This window comes from Amia ocellicauda, chromosome 6 (genome assembly GCF_036373705.1).
Source record: "Amia ocellicauda isolate fAmiCal2 chromosome 6, fAmiCal2.hap1, whole genome shotgun sequence".
Taxonomy (NCBI): domain Eukaryota; kingdom Metazoa; phylum Chordata; class Actinopteri; order Amiiformes; family Amiidae; genus Amia; species Amia ocellicauda.
The window spans coordinates 2,436,363-2,451,880 of NC_089855.1; the positions used below are offsets into that span (position 1 = coordinate 2,436,363).

At 44.9% G+C, this 15,518-nt stretch overlaps 1 long non-coding RNA gene across 1 annotated transcript; it reads left to right on the forward strand.

The window, feature by feature from the left end:
* Window positions 1–571: 571 nt before the first annotated feature.
* On the forward strand, window positions 572–13,974 carry LOC136750737 (uncharacterized). Its single transcript, XR_010816953.1, has 2 exons — window positions 572–6,159; window positions 6,317–13,974. It is a non-coding gene; the product is annotated as an uncharacterized LOC136750737 (long non-coding RNA).
* Window positions 13,975–15,518: the final 1,544 nt, after the last annotated feature.

The following is a 15,518-nucleotide window of genomic DNA, read 5'->3' on the forward strand; positions in this document are numbered from 1 at the left end:
ATGTAACTGATGCTTCATTGAGTTCATGCTGACAATAACGGGGCTGCTGTCCTCTGGAGCTGTAGAGCCCTGTGCCCTCAGATCAGTGTGCTGCTATGGCTCTCCATCCTGAGGAGCGCAGGGTGCAGCTCTGAGTGATGATCATTTCCACAGCAGTGACTGCATCGCTGTCTCATCAGGTGACCAGGCGGAGACACTGGAGCCACTGGAGCGGCCCTGTGCCGCCCAGCTGAGTGTGCTGGCGTGGCTCTCCGTGGCGAGGACGGCAGCGCTGCTGCTCTGTGTGGCCCTGCTGGCTGTGATCTACTGCAGAGGACCTGAGCGCTGAGGGCTGATCTGATCTGGGACCCGGAGGAAATACAGGGGCCCCGAACACCAGGGGCCGAGCAGAGCCACTGGACCTGCACCTGCACTCGCATCCCTCTTCTGTTACATTGACATATACTGTTCAGACACTTGTCTTTTCAATGTATATATATCATATATAATGAGTAAAGCTGGATGTATTTTTATTTCAGGTCGAAATGGTTCCCTTTATTGCAGGCTTTGTTTTATTCTTTTTACACTTAATAAAATGAACCATTGAAAACAAACTCCTGACACAGTGTGACTGGCACTGCGCTGCCTGTGTGAATGAGGAGATGAGTGCTGGAGTCAGTCCGTCAGTCCTGGGACCCAGGCTGGGTGAGTCACAGTGCTCTGTGCTGAGGAGAAATACTGTTTTATTGGTGTAAGTATTTTACATATCAATAATAAAAACAGTCAATACAAATTGTAATACTTGTGATTAAAATTAAAAAAAAAAAAATCTTAAAATCACTTAAATCTTTTAAATTCTTAGTGATTAATATAAACATATTAACTCAAATGAACATGTGCTTAAACAAAACAATAAAACAAACGTGATTAAAGCAAAAAATGCTACCAACAAAAGAGTCAAATACATTGAAAATAACTGAAAATGCACCGGACAAATCAAAAAACAATTAAAATGATAAAAATAAAAAACAAACCAAAATGGTCCGATGCATTTAAAATTAAATTCAAATGGTCAATGTGTTTGACAAAAAAATAGAACAAAACTAACCAAAAAAAATACTGCTTTAAAAACAACTATATCTTTAAAAACAGTTAAAATTCATTTTTAAAAGTCATTTTTTAAAAGACAATCATTCATAAAATAGTTAAAAGATCTTGGACTCGGGCTCCAGCAGGGGGAGATGGCCGTCCCCGGAGGTGGGTCCCATCATGGGATCCTGAGCTCCCCCAGATCTTGTATCTGCCAGTTCTTAAAGGGCTGAGGAGAAAGGGAGGACGAGCCTTCTTCACCTCTGTGCACAACATGTCCAACCACACAGCCTGCACTCTGCCCTGAAGCCCTGCAGACTCTGCTCCTTCCTCACACCCCGGGCTGTGGCGCTGTGTGGCTCACATCTCCTCACTGCAGAGTCCAGGCCGCACAGTGAGAACGCACTCTGCTCTCATGAGCTGCAGGATTGGTCTCATTGTCATTGCACTGGCATTTTATAAAGTCTGCTTCTTCCTTTAATGACATGATACTGAAATGAATAAGAGTGTCATTGTTAGTGCTTTACACTGACGTTAGTCCACTATAGTCAGTGTGTGAGAGAGTGTGTGACACAGACCCAGAGCCGCGTTACTTCCTGTGTCTGTACTGAGAGAGTGAAGGACTTGAGCTGCATGATGTGTGAGCAGCTCCAGTGTAACATTTTCCTTTAACACATTTGAACCTCTCTCTCTTCAAAGACACTCATGTGATGTTTTTAACTGACAGCTGTAGCAACACAGGCCCTCATTTCCTTCATGACATGTTATTAGTGCTGCGTTATTTATTTCTACTGTATTGTTGATGAACATGGACGACAAACCTCAGCAGCAGACTCAGTGCTTCAGGATGACTGTCTTCAGGTCACACAGCGTCACTCTTTATTGTGTTTATAGGTGCAAGACATTGAATACGAACGTTTTTCCTTCCCCCACTGTCCGTCCCAGAACGAAACCCATCCCCTTGGTACCCTCTTTTTCCTCTCCCCCAGCAGTGTGCGGCCCCCAGGAACAGCCACGGTGACGTGTTGGCGTTGCGGACAACCTGGACACCGTCTGGCCGAGTGTCCACTAATGGAGGTGGATTACTCCACTGTATGTGCTGCTCGCCCCTCTACTCGCCCTGGTTCAGCAAGAGACTTCACAGTACCGGTAAGAATCGGGGGACGTGAAGTCAAGGCCCTCCTGGACTCGGGCTGTAGCAAGACGCTGGTCCAGGATGGCCTGGCACCCTGGGGCACCGGCAGGCGAGGCACTAAATTAGCTATACGGTGTATTCACGGGGACATACACTGTTACCCCACGGCCCAGGTGAATATAATGATTGGTGGGGAAACTTATAAGATGAACGTGGGACTCGCCCCTCGTTTGCCATTCCCGGTGGTCCTAGGGTGGGATTGGTCTAAATTTCTGTCCAATATCAACGATCCTAGGCTCTCGTTATCTGATTTGGCTGGGGCACGCATGAGACGTGGCTCTGGGGGCCGATCGCCCTTAGTGGCTGCCGGCGATGAGCGGGGCAAGGATAGCTTTTCCTCCGACCCCAGTCACACAGCAGCTGACAATACTCTGTCGGACCCGGGGGAGGGAACGAGTTCTGATTCGCCAGCTCTCCCCTTCCTCCACCAGGAGTGCCGATACCTCTGGCGCAGCTCCGGATCCCATCTTCTCCCGGGTTTCCGATTTCGCTCTGGACCAGTCCCGCGATGATGCCCTGGGTCGGTTATATGACCAGGTCGCAGTTGTGGATGGTCGCATAGTGAATGCACAGAGGGCGCGCTCGTATCCCCAGTTCCACATTGACAAAGATTTATTATTTAGGGTTACCAAAAATCGGTGGTGGGACCCGGTCACAAAACAATTACTGGTACCACGTTTTGCACAGGCGCTTTGTGTTTCTCTCTGCACACAAAGTACCTATGGCGGGTCACCTGTGTAATGACAAGACCTTAAGCCGGATAACAGACCGATTCTTCTGGCCAGGCATCAAAAAGGAGGTAGAAAGGTGGTGTGCTGCCTGTCCAGAGTGCCAGAAGACCAATGCCAGTGCAGTAATGCTGCCTCTCATGGAGATACCATTTGAGCGCATTGGGATGGATTTTATCGGTCCGTTAGAGAAAAGCTCCGTGGGGTATCGATTTGTGCTGGTCATAGTGGATTATGCCACTCGGTACCCGGAGGCGATTCCTCTACGGACAATGTCAGTGACTAGGATCGCCGAGGAGCTGTTTAAGGTCTTCACTCGGGTGGGGATCCCAAAGGAAATCTTGACAGATGAGGGCACTCCCTTCATGTCACACGTGATGCGAGACCTCTGTAGGCTGCTGGGGATAAAGTCCATCAGGACCTCTGTAAGATATTATTTGTTAGAATGTATTTTTCTATGGGAAATTCTATGCCATCTGGTTTGGTAGAGGAAACAGACTTCCTCCCTTTTATCTGGTAGCCACTGGTAACCCCTGGTAACCTTATCTGTATGTCCAGAAGACCAAAAGGGACCTGTCCTCTTATTGGCTCCTAGCCAAAATCAAAATGACCCCCACTTCTAAATTACTTTAGCATAAGGCACCTAAGTCATGGTGGTGGCAAAATGCTATTGGTTGGAAGGAAACCTTATAAAAGGGAAAACAAAGAGAATTTGAGTTCTCTTAACTTCTTCATTCTGCAACGAGACACAAGAGAGGGCTGGAGGGAGACAGAGAGAGACACACCGCTTCCTGCCTGACCAGACTGGCCTATAAGCTGTACTGTGAGGAGAAAGAAGAAAATGGGTATTATCTGTTTCTTACTGTAATCCAGCAGAAGCTTAATATTACTTATTTTCAGAAATATAATTGAATGATATTAGTTTCCTATTTTTGTCAAAATAAATTATTATTGCACATCTGTGACTTGACCGCATCTTCCCTCTAAAAAGAATCTTAAAAGAGAAACCAATTGACCTATGAGTTTTCAGTTCAACTTTTTATTTAGATTGACTAAAAAATCAAGCATTCAAAATTCTCTTACATAGTGGTGGCCAGTACAGGATGACGGATATTTGCTACAAGTCACAGATTGCTCTGCAGTATTAATGTGCATCATTGACAGAATAGCGCTGTATATCCGACTCTTGCCTGAAAGACGAACCTCGCGTAACGGTGTCGTCAGCATATCCAGGATTGTACGAACTGATCATTGACCTTAGGAGTGTGTAGTAATTTCAACTCCAAGGAGGAAAACCACATAAAATGTGGGTGAGTGATTGAAAAGTTACCTTCTGTAAACAGAGGCAAACATGGATCATCTGTGTCAGAAGGCAAGCCGGTGTGTCCATAAGGACCGAATTAAAAACGCGATAAAGAAGTGTGCGAGCACTTCATTACAGAACTTAGAGTCCTGTTTAGCGGAGTTAACAAATGAAAAAGTGAAGAAGTCACAACTGAAATGATCTCCTCTTTATGGGTTAGCTCAGTGTGTTAAGATCTTATCTGATCATTCTGCCGAGGTAGAAACTAAATTGAAACGTGTTAGCGATGAGAAATCTGCCCTGCTTTTACAAAATGCAGAGTTGAAACTTCAGATGCAGACAGTGAGCAATAATGCTGTGTTTCAATAAAGAGCAGCGCAGATCTGACAATGAGAGTTTGAGAAAAGAGAATCACACTTTACAGCAAAAGTTCAATGATTGCCAGGCAGCTCTCAGACACACTGCGACCAAAGTTTCCCAAAGTAATCACACTGCATGTAAACAGCCGATTTGGGTCCAATTACTCTAGAGACAGATTTAGAGGAATTAATGATTCAACTTTTTTTTTGCATTCAGTTACACCCACAACAGAACGACCTGCATTGGAAAACAATAGTTTTAGCTGCATGTTCTCCGACTTTAAGATCCCTGTTAAGTGTTGATGAAGTGGGGAGAGCGACTGCGTGGACTGAGGTCTTAGAGCTAATAAGCGAAGCTTGTGGCTGGAATGCAGCAGATTGGGGAAGTAAATTTTATTCTGCAACACAGAGAAAAGGCGAACATGGATTACACCCTGATTTGAAAGCAATCCTGGGCATCTCAGCTGATGCAACCGAGGATTGGGAGAATTTGTTTCCTAAAATTTGCAGAGCACAGAAATTAGTGAAACAAGGAGCTTGGAAATGTGTTAAAATTGATAATAAGGGGAAAACTGAAAAAGAATCCTGTGGAAAATTATTCCAGGTCGAGGGGCCTCATGTTTTTTTAAACACAGAGCCTGACTATGGGCGTTGTCCCCCTCATAATCCTCACTGGGAAAATAAACACAACTCTGGTTACAAGCGTAACAGGGGCAGAAGTGACCGTGCTGGAGATCAGACTCACACTGACCCCAAGTCAAACAGACAGGCCGGGACACCCCGGTGGGCGGTGCCTAACGTGACTCCTCCCATCTATGATGAGTCAAAGGCAGCACCAACTCCTCCTCAGCACTCAACTCCTCCCCTGTATCCGCAGAAAGAGCTACAGCTCCTGCGTCAGGAAGTGCAACAACTGCGCACTGATCTCATAGGGAAAGCAGCCCATGCACAGCACGCATAGGGGTGCGTGGCCTCCCTGAAGGTAGAAACGAAGCTCTACCGGGACAGATGGAACAGGCCGATCTTAAGAGCAGCTGTTGACGGAGGCCCACAGCAATGCATGCTCTTAGACACTGGTCCTTCTGTGTCTGTCCTACATGCTCAATCTCCACACACACACACATTATCTACAGGTATTACAGCTAATGTATCTGGGTTTAAGGGAGACATGACTACTGCTATGAAGGGTATAAAATGTAATTTGAAAATAGGTGTGTAACTGCCTCTCAGCTTTAGTTAAGTTTGTGACTATTTTTTTGGTTCCTACCTAAAATTAATAGGATATCGTAGAGGCGGAACTAATTAGCGCCATCCTTGTGTTCCGCACGTAATTAAAGGGGGCACAACATCTAAAGTGTAGAGCTAAAACATAGCATCGCAAGAGCTCTCCGAGCTAAGTAAATATTAAGAATATAAAGATATCTAAATGTATATTATCCGAGTAAAGAAGACAAGGAAGAAGGCTTTTGAGATTTAGCCCCTCCTAAGTAGGAAGCAGCCTACGAGGTATGTTTCTTTTGTATCCAGTTGTCTGTGATATATTTCATGTGCATAGCTTGTGTTAACTAGTGTGTAACTATAACGGCACAAACTGTATTCAAGACATACATACATGCATTGTATTTATAATTTCCTTTTATTTTTTTTCTCTCTTTCAACCCAGTTCTCACGGGTTGACATGATATGTTGTTGAAATAAAACCCCGTTTTTTAACCAAGACCTCGTGCTTCGTGTTGACTACTGGAGGGAGCTACAGTGAGAACTCGTCTGCTCCGCATGAGGAGGCGAGGAAGACGGCATCGGAGAGCGCGAGTCGTGGCTGGGCTGAGACATCTCCATCGCAGCGCGCGCCTTCACAGACGGCATCGGAGAGCGCGAGTCGTGGTCGGGCCGAGACATCCGCACATGACAGCGCGAGAAGAGGCAGCGCCCACGGAAGAATCAGGTTTCATAACGCAAATTAAGCTGTAATTCAGAGACATTAAGCGTTCTGGGCAAGAGAATGAGACATTTCTTTGCATTTCCCATTAGTTAATGTTTTGTTTACTTACCTTTTCTCAAATTGAAGTGGATTGATATTGCTACTGTGTTGATATTGTGTCTACTGATGAGTAGGATGTGAATATTAAGAACTATTAGTACCGAGAGTAAGGCAGAATTGGTCATATTTAGACTTAAAAGTGAATGGTTATTACTTAATGTGGTATATGTACAAGTTTAACTAAGAGTTAATATTTTTGGTTTGTTTAATTTCATTTGTGGTAATTTAAGATTTAAATAAGGCCATATATAACTATAACAAGTTATCAGGCAAGAAGACCATAGCTCCATAGATCACAAAGTGAGTGTTACTAGTCTTTGAGTACAGTTAGTACAGTTTTTATTTTGGAAAAAGCAAGTTAATTTAGCTGCAGAGAGTAATTTTTCTCCAAAGTAGTGTCAGTAGCTGCAAGTAATTAAAGGCTGACTATTCACATATCAGAGATTAAAAACAACTACTCAATTGAGCTTAAGCTAAGTTAAACATAACTTAGATTATTGTGAACAAGGTAATTTACTCAACTAAAAAACAAGTTTAGATTTAAACCAAACTAAAGCAAAATGTCAGAGTTTGAGCTTTTCTTTGAGAGTGACAAAGAGGGTGCAGGTGAAGACGCGCAGCAGCACTGCGCAGACATGCAACCACAAGCTGCTGAAGGCACAGGAGATAACCACACTTCCTCACAAGAGCCACATAGAAGCCAAAGGGTCCGCAGGTTTACGGAAAAGGGCCAAGAACTGCACGATCAGCAAGTAAGAAGATTTGCACACCGTTTCAGTGTGAGCTACGAGAAGTGGAAAGCTATCGCTAAGGATGCCAAACAAGCGCTGAGTGGACAATGCTCAAACAACCTGCTGCGTGACCACATTACTAAGATAAGCAATGCCTCAGATAATCTGAACGTTGTTTATGAAGATTTAAGGCACATTGACATTCCCGACCAAGACACACGTCGCAGAGCAGACACCTGCGAAGCAGTAACAAGAACAATCATCCAGACTGCAAAGGCTCTTCTAGACACAAGAGGGGGTGAAGAACAAAGAGTGAAATCAATAGAGTCTGTAATTGAAGCTGCAGCCTCAGACAAAGTAAGCGTCAACTCTCACCGCACCAAGTCGTCTGCTCATTCTCAAACTAACTCAAGAATAACATCCCGTTCAAGCCAGTCTTCTGCAAGACGAGATGCTGCTGCTGAAGTTGCTGCCAATGAAGCCACTTTAAAAGTACTGCTAGAGCAAGAACGTCATATCAAAGAACTTGAAAGACTCGAAACTGAAGCAGCCAATTTACGAGCTAATCAAGAGGCTGAAAATGCAGAAAGACAAAGGGTGCTGGAAGCCAAGCGCAGAGAACTAGAAAGATTGGAGACAATCAAGAAGCTAGAGGCTGCTAAGGCGAAACAGCAAGTATATGAACAAAGTGAATGCTCAGATGAAGAAATATTTGGGCTGCTCCATCAATGTGTCCCTCCGAAGGAGAATGAGGAAGTCAAGCATGAAAGTAGCCTATTGCAGCATTGCTCCCCACCTCACTCTCTGACACAACCAAAACAAGAAGACAATACTGCAGCTCTTGTTAGAGCATTCGCAGAGTCCATCAGTGCGAGTCGTCTTCCCGTACCTGAACCAACAACGTTCAACGGCGACCCACTCAGATTTAATGACTGGAAAGTCTCCTTTCAGACACTTATTGACAGGAAAAACATACCAGCTGAAGAGAAAATATACTATCTGCGAAAGTATGTGGGTGGACCAGCCAAAAAGGCCATTGAAAGCTACTTCTTGCTAGGCACAGAGTCAGCTTATTGTGCAGCGTGGACCATCCTAGAAGAGAGATACGGCAATCCATTCCTTATCGCCAAGGCCTTCAGAGATAAGCTTGATACGTGGCCCAAAATAAACTCTAAGGGGAGTGTGGAACTTCAAGAACTCGCTGACTTCCTTCGCAGCTGTGAGGCGGCCATGTCTCAGATCAGAGGTCTTGAAGTACTCAACGACTGCAACGAAAATCAGAAAATACTCTCTAAACTTCCAGACTGGCTGACCTCAAGATGGAATAGGAAGGTGATAGAAGTGGAAGAACAAAGTCACACGTTCCCAAGCTTTAGCCAGTTCGTCAAGTTTCTCACACGTGAAGCCAAAATCGCCTGTAACCCAATAACGTCCCTCCACGCTCTAAAACCAAGTGAAAATGAGAAGATCAAGGTTTCAAAGACAAGAGGTCATGGAGCAAAGGTATTGGCAACCAACTCAGACGAGAAAGCTGTTACCACAAGCTGTGTCTTCTGTGAGAAGGCAGGTCACAGTCTACACAAGTGTCGCAAATTTATGGATGAGACTATTTCAGAGCGAGTCAAGTTTGTTCAAGAGAAGAAATTGTGTTTCGGCTGTCTGAAGTTTGGCCATCGCTCGAAGGACTGTGAAAACAGAGAGATCTGCGATATGTGTGAAAAAAGACATCCAGCTTGCCTCCATGATAATCGCACCAAAGAAGAAAGGATGTCAACACGGCTTAGTGGAGCAGGGAACAGTGGCAAGTCAAGGGAAAGGAAAATAGAGCGGCCACAAGATAGGGCAGCAAAATCATCACGTGAGTCAACATCCAACAGAGTTTTACAGAATGTTAAAGACACTCATACATCCAAAGTCATTCCAGTGTGGTTGTCAGTCACAAGTGAGCCAGATCGTGAAGTTCTTGTGTATGCACTCCTCGATACACAGAGCGACACGACATTCATCCTGGAAGAAACGGCAAAGACTCTTCACACAAAGAAGGAACCAGTTCAGCTAAAGCTCTCCACAATGGCTTCAAGAAACACAGTTGTGTCCTGTCGGAAACTGACTGGACTACAAGTGAGAGGATTCTACTCAGACAAGATAATTCCTCTGCCAGTGACCTACTCAAGAGAATTCATCCCTGCAAACAGAGATCATATTCCCACACCAGAGACTGCAATGTCGCAGACGAGATTGCTCCTCAACAAAGCTGCGACGTGGGCCTGCTAATCGGCTACAACTGTCCTCAAGCTCTTGTCCCAAGGCAAGTGGTGCCTGGTAAAGAAAATCAGCCCTTTGCTCAGAGAACAGACCTGGGCTGGAGCGTAGTTGGCTATGGCAACCCATGTCTTGACTATGGAGATGAAATTGGAATAAGTCACCAGGTCATCGTGAGGCAAGTGATGCCTGGTCTTCAGTCCTCTTCAAACCTCACAAGCGAAGTTCACTATGTCTGTAGAACTCAAGTCAAAGAGGTAGTCTCACCTGCAGATGTCATCAAGGTGCTGGAATCGGACTTTGTCGAAAGGTCTTTGGAGGACAGTCACATCTCTCAAGAGGATCTCCGATTCCTGTCAAAGATGGAAAGAGGCATCAGGCTCAAGGACAATGGTCATTATGAGATGCCACTGCCATTCAAGAATGAAAGACCCAACTTACCAGATAACATGGTGTGCGCCATCCACCGTCTCAGATGCCTAGAACGGAAGCTGAAAAGAAACAAACAGTACTACAAAGACTACAAGACCTTCATGGATGAGATCATAACACGTGGAGATGCAGAAAGGGTCCCAGAAGAAGACCTCAATAAAGCTCCAGCATGGTACATCCCACACCATGGGGTGTATCATCCCCAAAAGCCTGGGAAGATACGTGTTGTCTTCGATTGTTCGGCGAGATTTCAAGAGACATCCTTAAACGACCATCTCCTGACCGGTCCAGAGCTGACAAACACCTTGGTGGGAGTTCTGTGTCGTTTCCGGAAAGGTCCAGTGGCAATCATGTGTGACATTGAACGCATGTTCCACCAGTTCCACGTTAAAGCAGAAGACCAAGATTACCTAAGATTCCTGTGGTGGGAGAATGGAAATCTTGAAGCCAAACCATCCATCTACCGGATGAAGGTCCACTTGTTTGGCGCTGCTTCATCACCTGGCTGCGCTAACTATGGACTCAAGCACCTCGCAGCCGAAGGACACGGACACTTCAGTGAAGCCACCATCAAGTTCATTCAGAAGAACTTTTACGTTGATGACGGCTTGTCAAGCTTAGCGTCTGAAAGCCAAGCTATTCAGTTAGTGAAGGAGGCAAGAGAGCTCTGCAACAAAGGCAAACTCAGGCTGCACAAGTTCATTTCCAACAGCAAGAAAGTCCTAGCCTCAATCCCCAAAGAAGAATGTGCAAAAGCCGCCCAAGACCTGGACATGGCCCTGGGAGAGCTACACGTGGAAAGAGCACTTGGCATACAGTGGTGCGTGGCTTCTGACGAGTTCCAGTTCAGAGTGATTGTGAAAGAAAATCCACTTACCCGAAGAGGAGTTTTATCCACTGTCGCTTCAGTATACGATCCACTCGGATTTGTGGCACCGTTCATCCTGGTGGGAAAACAGATTCTGCAGCAGATGTGTCATAACAAGCTCAGTTGGGATGACATCTTACCTGATGATCTTCGACCCCTGTGGGAGTTTTGGCTCCAAGACCTGCAAAACCTGGCTGGTGTAAAGATTCAGAGATGCTACATTCCATTAAACTTTAAGGTTCAGAGCTACGAGCTCCATCATTTCTCTGATGCCAGCGTGTCAGGTTATGGCGACTGTTCGTACCTCAGAGCAGTCAGTGCATCAGGTGAAGTCCACTGCTCTTTGGTAATGGGGAAGTCAAGAGTAGCCCCTGCTAAGGTTACCACCATACCAAGACTTGAGCTGTCAGCAGCAGTCGTAGCCGTCCGCACCAGTGACATGCTCAAAAGGGAACTGGAGATAGATTGCCTACAAGAATTCTTCTGGACCGATTCAAAGGTTGTCCTCGGATACATCAGTAACGAGGCCAGGAGATTTCATGTGTTCGTGGCAAACCGTGTGGAACGCATCAAGCAAAGTACGGAGTCTGTGCAATGGAGGTATGTGGCTTCCGAAGAGAATCCAGCAGATCATGCCTCAAGAGGTCTTGCAGCAAAACAACTTGTAGCTTCCAACTGGTTCACGGGTCCAAGCTTTCTTTGGCAGAAAGAGCTGACCAGCGAAGTAGTCAAGGTGGGAGAGATTGCAAGTAGTGATCCAGAGATCAAGAAGGCCCAGGCTCATGACACCCTGGCAAAGGAAATAAGGTCACTGTTAGATTGTCTACGAAAGTTCTCTGACTGGTCAAGAATGGTGAAAGCTATAGCCAGACTAAAGCGGCGTGCAAGGGAAGCGAAAGGCCTCAGGCCAAGGTCCTGGGAAAGCACCAGTTTAGAGGAAAGGAGAGATGCAGAGCTCAGCATAATCAAGATGGTCCAACAAGCAACCCTCTCTCAAGAAATACAGGGCATCCAGTGTCATAAGAACTCACAAATCAAAGACAAGGCCAACAAGTTACACAAGTTGGGTCCATTCCTGGATGACCAAGGTATCCTCAGAGTCGGAGGCCGCTTAACTCATGCTGCTCTTCATCCACATGTGAAGCATCCAGCTGTTCTCCCTAGAGACAGTCACGTGTCGGCATTACTCGTCAAGCACTATCACGAGAGAGTGCACCATCAGGGACGGGGAATGACCATAAATGAGATCCGATCCAATGGTATATGGATCCTGGGATGCAGCAGGGCAGTGTCATCCCATATTTACAAATGCACAACGTGCAGGAAGTTCAGAAGATGCACAGAACAACAAAGGATGGCAAATCTCCCGGAAGATCGAATGGAAACAACCCCTCCATTTACTTACTGCGGGATGGACTGCTTCGGGCCATTCCACATCAAGGAAGGAAGAAAAGAGTTAAAGCGTTATGGACTCTTACTTACCTGCATGTGTTCCAGAGCAGTGCATATTGAAATGCTCGACGACTTGACCACAGATGCCTTCATTAACGCTCTGCGTTCATGCATCGCTATTCGTGGAATAGTACGGCAAATAAGGTGTGATCAAGGGACAAACTTTGTTGGTGCCAGGCGTGAGTTCATTCAAGCATTAAAGGAGATGGATCAAGAGGAACTCAAAGAACTGAGATGTGAGTTCATCATGAACACCCCAGCTTCAAGTCATATGGGTGGCGTCTGGGAAAGACAAATTCGCACTATCAGAAGTGTCTTGACGTCCATTCTAGAACAGTCAGCCAGACAACTTGACTGCTCCTCACTACGAACGTTCCTATATGAAGTTATGGCGGTTGTAAATAGCAGACCTCTGACCACTGATCATCTGAACGATCCATCCTGTCCAGAGCCCTTGACACCAAATCACATCCTGACCATGAAATCCACGATCATCTCTCCACCTCCTGGAAAGTTCGTCAGGGAAGATCTGTACCTCCGTAAAAGATGGCGCAGAGTTCAACTCTTAGCCAACAACTTTTGGACACGGTGGAAAAAGGAATACCTCCTCAATCTCCAACAGAGACAGAAGTGGACCAAAGACCGCAGAAACGCTAAGGTCAATGATATTGTCATTTTGCAAGATGATGCTACACCACGAAACCAGTGGAAGTTAGCAAAGGTTATTGAAGTGTACCCAGGAAAGGACGGAAGAGTGAGAAGGCTCAAGTTGCTTATCGGCGATTCAACTCTGGATGGAAGAGGAAAGCGCATCTCTAAACCTGTTCATTTGGAGAGGCCCATCCATAAGACAGTTACATTGTTGGAAGCAGACTGAAGACTCCAGCATCCTCTAGTCACTCTTTCAACTAGTTCTTAAGTTAAGATAATAAGTAAATAGTTAGTACTTTGAAATTAATATTATGTGCAGTTTATATGCAGTATGTGTGTCTCCAAGCTGTTCTGAGAAATCACTTGTGATTTGGTGGGAGTGTAACTGCCTCTCAGCTTTAGTTAAGTTTGTGACTATTTTTTTGGTTCCTACCTAAAATTAATAGGATATCGTAGAGGCGGAACTAATTAGCGCCATCCTTGTGTTCCGCACGTAATTAAAGGGGGCACAACATCTAAAGTGTAGAGCTAAAACATAGCATCGCAAGAGCTCTCCGAGCTAAGTAAATATTAAGAATATAAAGATATCTAAATGTATATTATCCGAGTAAAGAAGACAAGGAAGAAGGCTTTTGAGATTTAGCCCCTCCTAAATAGGAAGCAGCCTACGAGGTATGTTTCTTTTGTATCCAGTTGTCTGTGATATATTTCATGTGCATAGCTTGTGTTAACTAGTGTGTAACTATAACGGCACAAACTGTATTCAAGACATACATACATGCATTGTATTTATAATTTCCTTTTATTTTTTTTTCTCTCTTTCAACCCAGTTCTCACGGGTTGACATGATATGTTGTTGAAATAAAACCCCGTTTTTTAACCAAGACCTCGTGCTTCGTGTTGACTACTGGAGGGAGCTACAAGGTGATTATCAAACTTGGTCTCCTATATTAATGCCTTTACCTGAGGGTCAGTCAATTATTGGTTCGGATGTCTTGAGAAGAGAAGGTGTAATACTTGATTACACTAATAATCAGATTTGGTTTAACAGAGGCAGAAATGTTGTGTACACTGTTAGTGATTCACATGCAGTATATACTATTAAGTCACCTGGTGAATTACCGCTTCCATTCAATAAAAATTATGCATTGAGGCAAATAATAGTGAAATACTCTGATGTGTTTGCCAGGCATAAGCATGACTGTGGTAATGTGGGTCAGGAGGAAGACATCAATGGTCCTCCTCATACATTTCAAAAACAATATGGGATCCCCACTGAAAGTCACAAATCTGTTGCAACTGTTATTAGTTCTCTGTTACAGCAAGGAGTCATAAGACATTGTACTTCTACAACAAACTCTCCTATTTGGCCTGTGCGGAAGCCAGTCGATTCGTGGAGACTGACTGTGGACTACAGGCGACTCAATGCTGTGACACCTACCTGTGCACCGATTGGAAGAGACACTGCAACTCTACTGTCCCGTGTCCCAACTGACAGTAAGGTCTTCACAGTGCTGGACATTTCCAATGGTTTCTGGAGCGTTCCACTTGCTCAAAATTGCCAATACAAATTTGCTTTCACTTTTAACAATCAGCAATACACATGGACCAGCTTATCGCAAGGTTTGCATAATTCTCCAACCATTTTTCACAAGCGGATGGCTGAGGCTATAAAAGGTTTTTCCAGACCTGAGTGCCTTGTCCAATACGTCGATGAACTACTGCTTGCTACAACTACAGAAGAAGAACATCTTCAGCTCTTTGATGAACTCTTAAGTCTCCTTTCACAAGCAGGTTTGAAAATCAACCCAAAGAAAGTGCAATTGTTTCAAGACTCTGTTTCATATCTAGGTGTTACTCTCACTCCAGAGGGGAAATCACCTGACAATGCCAAGGTTCAGCTAATCACAAAGTTGCCTTTGCCTGTCACTAAAACTGCATTGCGTTCTTTCCTAGGTTTGATGGGATACCAAAGAGACTTTATTCCAGAGTTTGCTACTTTTGCAAAGCCACTATACGAACTTTTGCGAAAAGATTTCTACAGTACTGAAACTTGGACAGAGAACCACACTAAAGCTGTTGAACAGTTAAAACAAGCATTGGTGCAAGCTACTGTGCTGCTAACTCCAAACCCTACACTACCTTTTCACCTAGAGGTGGGCTCCTCCAAAGAAGCACTGACTGCCGTGCTTTGTCAAGAACGCCACGGTGTGCTGAAACCAGTAGCCTTCGCTTCACGGTGTCTTCAGGGTGTTGAGAGACAGTATGATACGTGCACTAGACACTTGTTAGCGACTTTTTGGGCAGTGAAACATTTCACTTATATTACAGGACTGAACAAAGTGGTGCTGCACACACCGCATACCCCACTGAACTTGTTATTGAAGCCCACAGATAGTTTATTTTTATCACAGAGACTTTCGCATTG